Raw genomic sequence first — 8,973 nt, 5'->3', positions numbered from 1 at the left:
ATCTCCATGGACGGAGATCACGTGCCTTACCAAGTGTTGGCTCAAGTGACTCGGAGGTGTTTTAAGTTAACTAAAAACATAGAAATCATTAAAGGATCACACTTTCTCTTCATTAATGGCTAAAACCACAAAGCTATTAATTCTTGTACTTGGAACCTTTCCCGACAACCTTAACTCCAAGGAACTAAAAGTCTAGCCACTCATTCTCTGAGGAAACATCCTTAGAGCTTGCTTGGCTAGTAAGAAAATACAATTAAAATGAGAAGGTAAAGTAGAGCAAAGCTCTGTATTTTTCTTCCTTTTTAAAACTGTACAAAGGATCGATCGTCCTCTAGGAACAGGCTCCCCAGAGATATATATATGGAAAATTACAAAATATCTATATGAGGTTATTCACCCTTTTTCCAAACTTAATAACTAAGGAATCCTATAATTGGTGGGTTACAAGGAGATTTTGGGGATTTAGACAACAAATATCTAAAGCAAAATATCTCAAAATATCCCAAAATATCGGTGGTAAATATCAGGAAGCTTCAGGAGAACACCGTATCACTATACAAAATTGTCTGCGAAACTCTCCGAGTAGGCGCTATCAGAGGATCCGGATACGTCCATCCGGAGAAGTTGAAACGCTCTCCTTTTCTATCCGGTATCAGAATTCCGAACGTGAACATCCGGATGGAAGTGCGCGGCAGCCGGGTGTAAAAAATGGCGGCGCACATCCGGGTGTAAATGGTGGCAACCGGGTGCAAAATGGCAGCAACCGGGTGTAATTCCTACCCGGATATGTTGTCCGGATGCCCTCCGATGGTGTATCCGGACGCCCTGTCCGGGTATACTCCTTACATGGATTCCAAAGAACTCTCCTCAATCTCGGATTGCTTTGGTGATCAAAAAGCTATCAAAACACCAAAACTCAACATACTTTGATTAGAATTGATTGCAAGGGTCCTTAACATGCCAATTGAGTTAAAAGGTGATAACTACTACTCAAAAGTGTTTAAAAGAGTTAATTATAAGCTATGAAATAGCACTTTTTGAGTAGTAATCAGGTACACCCATTAGACATTCACAAAACTGCCTTTAGTACACACAATGGTCATTATGAATATGTGGTTATGCCCTTTGGCTTGTGTAATGCTCCTTCAACTTTTCAGGCTACTATGGATTCAATATTTCAGCCATATCTTCGAGAATTTGTGTTAGTTTTTTTTTTATGATATTCTAATTTATAGCCTCAATTGGATCATGCATATTGAACATGTTAAAAAGGCTTTTGAAATATTAAGGTATCACAAATTTTTCATCAAGCTTGGCAAGTGTGCCTTCGACCAACAAGAAGTTGAATATTTGGGTCACAATGTAACTCCACAAGGTGTCAAGGTGGACCAAGGGAAAATTAAGGTTATGCTTAATTAGCCTAGACCCACTAATGTTTCTGACTTGCGAGGATTCTTAGGCCTTACAGGTTATTACCGAAAGTTCGTCCTTAATTATGGAGTTATAGCTTGGCCACTCACCAACCTCTTAAAAAAGGGGCAATTTAGATGGACGGAAGAAGCAGAGGATGCATTCAAGGCTTTGAAGCAAGCAATGACTTTTACTCCTACCCTTGCTATGCCTAATTTTAATGAACCATTTGTCATTGAATCTGATGCTTCAGGTGTTGGCATTAGAGCAATGTTAACTCAACAAGGGAGACCTATAGCATTCATGAGTTGAGCCTTGGGAATCACTAAGCAATCACGGTCTACTTATGCCAAAGAAATGTTTGCCATTGTTCAAGCTATTCAGACTTGGCGACCTTACTTGTTGGGCCGAAAATTCTACATCCAAACTGACCAACGCAACCTCAAGTATTTAATGGAGCAACGCATAGTGACGTCAGAACAACAAAAGTGGGTTTCCAAATTGCTGGGGTATGACTATGACATCACTTACAAACTGAGAAGGGAGAATTCTACTGTTGATGCTTTGTCAAGAGTAACAAGTGGCCCCAACCTTAATACTCTTTTTGTCTCTCAAACATCTTTGTGGAATGCAATCAATTAAGAAGGAAGCCAACGAGCATCCCTACATGGTCCGAATTGGCAAGCTTGCCATTGCAAATCCTGGAGCACCCTACAAGTGGCAAAATGGTTTGATATGTTACAAAAACCATGTAGTAATTCCTCCTAATTCCCAACTTGTCAATCAGTTATTACAGGAATTCCATGACTCACCATATGGAGGACATTCTGGGGTATTGAGAACATACAAGCGATTGACACAACAATTCTATTGGCCATCAATGCATAAGGTGATTCAACAATATGTAACCTCATGCACTGTTTTCCAAAAGAATAAAGCAGAAACTTTATCTCCAGCTGGTCTTCTTCAACCATTGCCCATCCCTTGCCAAGTTTGGAACGACATCACCATGGATTTTATTGAGGGATTACCACCATCTAATGGCCAAAAGCACTATTTTTGTGGTAGTGGACCGCCTGAGTAAATCAACTCATTTTTTAGCTTTGTCGCATCCTTACACGGCAAAAATGGTAGCTGAAAAATTTTTGGAAGGGGTTGTCAAGCTTCATGGCTTGCCAAAATCAATTATTAGTGACAGAGATCCCATTTTCATAAGTCACTTTTGGCGTGAATTCTTCAAAATGTCGGGTACTAAGCTGTACATGATCTCTGCCTCTCATCCCCAAACCGACGATCAATCTGAGGTAGTTAACAAGTGCGTCGAGCAATATCTTCATTGTTTTGTTTCTCAACAACCTCAAAAATGGAGTTCTTTTCTTCCATGGGCTTAATTTTGGTACAACACTACATACCACTCCTCTATTGGGATGACCCCTTTTCAAGCTCTCTATGGGAGGCCACCACCAAGTATTCCAAACTATCAAGTTGGAGCATCTTCTGTGAATGAGGTGGACCAAACTTAGTATCTCGAAATGCCATTTTACAGCAGCTCAAGATCAATTTACATGCAGCAGTTAATCGAATAAAACAAGTGGCAGATTCAAAAAGAAGGGACATGGAATTCCAAGTGGGGGATTTGGTCTTCCTTAAACTCCATCCTTGTTGCTAACAAACTATCTATAGGAGGGCGTACCAAAAGTTAGCCAGTCGCTTTTATGGCCCATACCAAATTGAAGAAAAGGTTAGAAAGGTAGCTTACAAACTCAAGTTGCCTGAAGGTTCCCGAATTCACCCTGTTTTTCATGTTTCACTGCTTAAAAGGTAGGTAGGGGAGACTAAGGCCACCAGCACTGAGTTGCCACCCCTAACTGATGATGGTGAGATTATTATGGAACCTGAAGCTATTTTGAATACTAGGTGGGTTAAGAAAGGGTCAAGTTTTGTTGAAGAAATCTTTGTCCAGTGGAAAAAGCTTCCAAAAGAATATGCTACGTGGGAAAATACCCAGGAGCTACGCAACAAGTATATTAATTTAAACCTTGAGGACAAGGTTCGACTGAAAGAAAGGAACAGTGATAAGCTAAGAAGATCAACACGTGTGCCTATTAGAAATCCAAGGTACGTGTAAGGAGGATAGACTGTGCATGGGAAGATGGATGTGTTGTTAAAGACTTAGTCCAAGTTTTCCTCAATGTTCACATATTTGCAAAGGAGTGGAAGGAGTGGGTCATGCAGTTATAGCTACTTATTTGCAACATGTTGAGTAGTTGTTTCCTTATTTGTAGGAAGTGGTTGAACTTTATGTATTTAAATTCTATCAGATTCAATAAGAAGGCAGCAAAGATTTGATCCAAACTCTGTGGTTTATTCTCACCCGAAGAGAATTATATTCTGCCTTTGACTAGGACCTATCAATATGTGGCCAAACAAGGACTAACTATAATGCATCATCCACGCTATAACAAACAACCCAAAAGACCAAAGACATTGAAGAGAAGAGAACTTGATAGACCAAGTTAGAATGTGTCCAAGCTAAAGAAGAATTATTTGGTGATGAAGTGCAAGGCATGTGACAAGGAAGGTCATAACAAAAGAACTTGTAAATCAAGGAAACGTTCACATGAGACACAACTAGAAAAAGACACCCAACAATCAATTGCAGCCTCAGACATTACATAGTGATATGGAGTATTAGGAAGATAGTGTTTTTTTTTCATTTTCTAAGATAGTTTTTTGGCATATTTTATATTAATATATACAGTTATTGGGTTGGGTGGGAAGAACAATATTTGGGGAAGGATACTTTTTCATTACAAGTTTATACTTGTTGGGCACCATGGGAACACCCTTTTTTATAGGGAGCATTGTGTTTTACACCCAACTGGGCTTGAAAATTGGCCCAAGACTTAATGAAAGAGTGAAAATTAAGTTTGAGGACATTACTTTTCAAAATTTCCTGAAATGCCCTTGGTTGTCAAAAATGAAAAAAAACAATGGCCTTCCCATTTCTCTCTCATTCTCTCTTCCCTTTCTCTCCCTCTTTATTCTCTATACCTTTCTCTCACATATTAATTGGTGGGACCATGTAAATTAATTCATAGTTAAGGAAGTGTCACTATTTCCACCAATTATTTTTCTCTAAAAAAATATTGGACAATGGTTAAAAATGATTATTACTACATTTTTTATGTAAATTTTTTTTAAACACCTTAAAAAATAGTATTATTCATTTTTATCTAATATATATATATATATATAAGTTATTTTTTATATAAATATCTTTAAGGTTATAGACAATTATTTGAATATTTTCTCTATTTTATGGATAATACATAGATATTGTCTTAATATATTCTTTTGTGACATGGTCATCTTTTAACTAATGGTGATAATTAATTTTTAATTGAATAATATATTATAATTTAATAATTTGAAAAATATTAAAATACCCTTTTAAATATGGAATAGATGTGGACTTGACATGGTTTAAATTATTAAAACACGATGTCATCAAGTCAAGCAAATGTATCATAATTTTCTCTTCTTCTTTTTTCCTCATACATGATTTCACAAAAAATGTAGTACCTTAATATTGTGATTAATTTTCATTTATATGGGATGTAAATGTACTAAAAAAAATGTTAAAACTACTCAAACAAATATGCAATTACAAATTTTGGATGATGAAATTTAAAAATTCAAATTGTAACAATTTTTAGGTGAAGGAATGTGTGAGGGAAAAGTGTCTAATCCTTAGGTGACAAGAAAAAAAAAAGTTCAGAATTGATTGAAATCTTGCATAGAAGGTAGCCTTGTACAGCCCTTGTACAGTTAATATTTTTATCTTATACAGTTAGTACATTTGTCTTGTATAGTGAGTATAACACTCTTGTATAGTAGCGCAAATTTCATATACAATTCGTGGGTGATAAGAAAAATAAAGAAGTGATTCAAAATCGATTAAAATCTTTCACAAATGGTGACCTTGTACACCCATGTACACTTAATACATTTCTCTTGTACAATTAGTATTACACCATTGTACAATGATGCAATATATCCCTCTTAAGTCATGTGTCCACGTAGGTATGTTAACCATATTTCTAATGGTTTGGCTGAGAAAATGGTGGATGAATTAGGGTTAAATTTTTTTCCTCAATCATCATTATTTGGGAAAGTATTGGAATTTCTATATGAGAGTTAAATAAAGTGCATGATATGGATATGCAATTCATGGGTGACAAGGAAGATAAATGAGTGGTTCAGAATAGATTAAAATATTTTACAAATGGTAATCTTTTACACCCCTTATACATTTATTGCATTTCCCTTATACAATTAATGAATACCTTTGTACAATGATACAAATTAAATATGATTTCAATAGTTTGATTTAAAAAAAGAGCGGAAAACTTAAATCCAATTTTTTTTTGTGAACATATTATATTTTTGTGAAAAAAATATACAATTGACCGATTCATTTATTTAATTATGAACATATTCTATTTTTTTTATTTTTTTATTAAAATAACTAATAGAAAAAATAAAAAATAATAATCAATAAATAAAATTTAATTCTTTTTATTATTTTCATACAAAAAAAATAGTATTAAACAAGGTATTCAATTTTCATTTTTAAAAATATTTTTTTTAATTAAACATTTTTTTTTTAAATACAATATGGAAAATAAAAATTATTTTTAAAAATAAAAGAAGTAAAAACTAAAAAAATATTTTAAAACCAAACTCAAACATAATCTATACAATTTTTAACTACTGTTTTCATTTAAAATGGGTAAATATACCATTATACCCTTTTATATGAGAAAAATTCAATCTCTATTGTACTATGTATTAATATAATCAATTTCTAAATAGGAAAACATTTTAATTGGATATTTAAAATAAAAACTCTTCATCCATCCTCTTTCTCTTTTCTTTTTTTTTCTTTTTTTATTTCAATAAATTTTCAATTAAGTCAAATTATTAAGAAAATTCCTTAATAAACAAATTTGCAACATTTCATATAACTTATTACCAAAAGTCTATGTTCCAAAAATTATTAAAATAAAGAAGGAAGAAGATTAAAAAAATTAATTTTTTTATTTTATAATAGTAAAAAAAAACATTAAAATACTTTTTTAGTATAAAAGAAAAAAATATTAAATATATTTATTTTAAATAGTGTTTTAATCATTAAATTATTTACTTCTAAAATGTAAAAGATAATTTTTATTCATTTAAATTAATATTTTTTTTTTCAAAAGTATTTTCCAAAATAGTTTTTGAATCATTAATATAATTTTTGTTTAGAAAATAATACTGATTTTTCAATTATTTTTAAAAGAGTTTAAAAAAACAATAAAAATAAATAAATAATGAAGAATTTTATGGAAGTGACATATAAAGAGTGGTGGTATAAAGACAAAAATAATAGGTGTAAGTCAAAAGGGTATTTTTATCTATTCCTATCTCATATCCTTGTAATCAATTATGGGTGTTTGAAGGACTTTTTATTAATTATCACAGCCAAATGGGTGTAAAGCCCAATTCTCCTTTTTTTATATTATCATGGTATGCTCTACTTTGTAACATAGGCTATAGTTATACGTCATAGGATGCAAATGCATTACATGATTTTGTAAGTAACACAAGATGAACAAATTATACTGATTATGTAATTAACACAGGCTTTTTTTGCTGTTAATATTTAGCCTTGTTTAGTGCCAACTATTTTTTTCTGCTATGTGGGATTAGATGGTATATTGTTTAGTGCAGGGTGTTTTTTTGTGTTGTGTGGTATTGGATGATCTATAGTTTAGTGCAAGGCATTTTTTTCTTTTGTGTTGTGTAGGATTGATTGCTCTTTAATGTAGGTTGTTAATTGTGATTTCTATGTATGTCTATGCAAGCTATTTTTTTGTATGTCACTTGTGCAGGTTGTCTAGTGCAGGCTAGCCTCTGAATTATATATGTCTGTGTTATAGTTTTACACAAAAATTGCAAGTTACGATCTCTTTAAATTATGCCTTGAAGAGGGCAACATTTGAGATGTTAATAGCAAGGCCCCTTCCAGAAGCTAATAGCAATATGAACACTTAAAATTTTGATGTAGCTCAAGGAAATAAATCAAAAAGCTGCATATTAAACCTGGAGATGAGCTACATATTATAGAGAGTTGCATTTGCTAAGAATGCATATTGCGCATTGCCAAAATAAATCATTTGAACACCGTGACTTGAAAATCAATGTGTAAAAAACCCAAAATCAAATTTGTAATTTAATTTGTTCATCTCATTAACTACAAAATTACACAGTAATTCTAACCCTTCCATCAAGACCCTCAGCACAACTCCTCATCTGTTCAAATGGTTACACAAAATACAAAATTCAAACCTGGAGCCTTCAACCATTCAAACAGTTTACACAAAACACAAAATTAAAACCAAGTTGGGAGCCTTCTAATTTCCAAGTAACTTTGGGAAGCCTTCATCTAAAATACCACAGTTTCTCTGTACCAAGAAGACTAGAAAAAGCAAATAGATTGTCCATGATATCATCATCATCCAAAACATGCATTTAACCCCTCTTCGATTCACCATAGCTTCATCTTCCTTCTTCTTCACAACATTCAACAATCTAAGTATTATTTGCTTTGATCTATCACACATGGGACCATCATACCATAGGAAGAATCCACAGCCTCCATATTTCTATACCAACAAATTGAATACGTCTACAAAAATACTAAGGATGAATTTGAAAATTTTGACAAACAAACACAATACTACCTTGTATTTTTGGCTTCCCATAAACCTTCTACCCGGATTTAAATTTGTCCACGATGTCATAACACGAGCCTCATTACCACAATAGTAATGGACTGGAGGATCCATTAATCTTCAAGTTGTCGTTTACCTTAACAAATCTTTAGCCTCAAGGGACAAATCTTCAACTTCAACCTTCAACGACCATTTCAATGAGCTATGTGGGATTGTAGGGCTTGAGAAATTATTTCAAGATTTTGCAAATTTCCACCCCACAAACAATGAGAAATTATCTGGGGTTTTAGCAGCAACTTTGTGGGATTGGCATTTTAGGGCTTCGAAGAAAGGAAGAACGAGGGAAGAGACGGGTTGTAATTTGGGGATTCCAGATGGGAGTAATGGTTGAGATGAGGGTTGCATATTGTGGGTTTATAGCAGAAAAGACATTTTTGCCCTTGGTCACACGGAGAGCACATGTCTTTTCGTCCAAAAAAAACAACATTTTCTTTAAAAAAATGCACGTTGCATGCAATTGTAAAGGATGAAGGGTACATTACTTGATTTTGAACTTGATGGGGCAATATGCAAAACACGCTATAGGTTGAGGGGTAAAATATAATAAACCCTAAATTTAATTTATATTATACAAATTGAATTTATAATTTTTTTTTGCACAATCAAAATAAAAACATTATTTCTAAAAACAACTTCTCCAAATAGGAATCAAAATGCTTTTTATTAGTATGAATTGAAATCCCTCTCATAAATAAGATTTCATTTTCATTGAAACCATTCT

General features: G+C 33.2%; 1 long non-coding RNA gene across 1 annotated transcript; it reads right to left on the bottom strand.

The window, feature by feature from the left end:
* Positions 1-7,648: 7,648 nt before the first annotated feature.
* LOC104880589 (uncharacterized) lies at positions 7,649-8,567 on the bottom strand. Its single transcript, XR_786801.3, has 2 exons — positions 8,202-8,567; positions 7,649-8,123 (listed from the first exon to the last, which is right to left on the bottom strand). It is a non-coding gene; the product is annotated as an uncharacterized LOC104880589 (long non-coding RNA).
* Between the last annotated feature and the right edge of the window lie 406 nt (positions 8,568-8,973).

The sequence above is a fragment of the Vitis vinifera genome, chromosome 10 (genome assembly GCF_030704535.1).
Source record: "Vitis vinifera cultivar Pinot Noir 40024 chromosome 10, ASM3070453v1".
NCBI lineage: Eukaryota > Viridiplantae > Streptophyta > Magnoliopsida > Vitales > Vitaceae > Vitis > Vitis vinifera.
The sequence above is the reverse complement of the archived record's forward strand: the minus strand, read 5'-3'. Positions and strand labels throughout refer to the sequence as shown.